This window comes from Desmodus rotundus, chromosome 9 (genome assembly GCF_022682495.2).
Source record: "Desmodus rotundus isolate HL8 chromosome 9, HLdesRot8A.1, whole genome shotgun sequence".
Classification (NCBI taxonomy): Eukaryota; Metazoa; Chordata; class Mammalia; order Chiroptera; family Phyllostomidae; genus Desmodus; species Desmodus rotundus.
The window spans coordinates 110,212,330-110,213,283 of record NC_071395.1 but is presented as its reverse complement, the minus strand read 5'-3'; positions in this window follow the sequence as shown (position 1 = coordinate 110,213,283).

Sequence of the window (954 nt, the reverse complement as noted above, 5' to 3'; positions counted from 1 at the left end):
CGGGCCACTGCGGAGCTGACTGGACTGCAGAGCCGACTGGACTGCGGAGCCAGAACATTGTAGGGGGGCAGCGCCACCTCGAGGCCGGCTGGGGTGGAGGCGGCAGTGAGGTTGGGGCGCACCCCAGGGGACAGTAAATTTGGTGAGGGAACACGGATTTCTCACCCGCCACCTGGGAGGGTCTGGGTTTGACGTCATGAAAGGGATAGCAGTTTTTCCTGACTTTTCTCTGCCGGCCATCCAGCCCATCACGGCCTGGAACAGAGTGGGTCTTGCACTCTTGCGGGGGTGTCCAACATTTTGGCATCTCTGTGCCACACTGGAAGAAGAGTTGTCTTGGGCAGCACATTAAATTCATTCTTAAACGTAATCACACACATAAAAAATCTCTTAGTGTTTTACGTAAATTTACGACTTTGTGTTAGGCTGCATCCACAGCCATCCTGGGCTGCATGTGCCCTCAGGCCACAGGCTGGACACCCCTGATTATGACTCACTCCTACTCTACCTAAGTGGGGAGGTCAAGTCATGTAAAATGTTCATTGAGTGGGATGTCCCAGTAAGGTTTTTCCACAGAGCAGATTTAGGTTACAGTCCTCACTCTGTGCGTTCAGGGCCCTTGTGATTAATTTCCCCTGTGATGTGCCCATCTGTTTATTCCTGTCGCTCTCAGGACTAGGTGGGGAGGGCACAAGAGCATTAGTGATGCCAGGTACAAAAGTCGCTCCAGGCTTATGGTCTAGAAGACTACAAGTTCCAGAATGCATCTTGATTAGCATATGGCGAGGTGATGGGAGCATTGCCTTCTGGGAATTGTAGTCTTCAACTTGTTTGTGATGCCGGTGAAACGAGGAGGGAGGGGAAGAGGGAGTAAAATCTTACCACGTGACGCTCGGAGGTCAGGTGGTTGGGCCAGCCTCCACTCAAGAGCTGTGATTGGCTGATTCTAATACG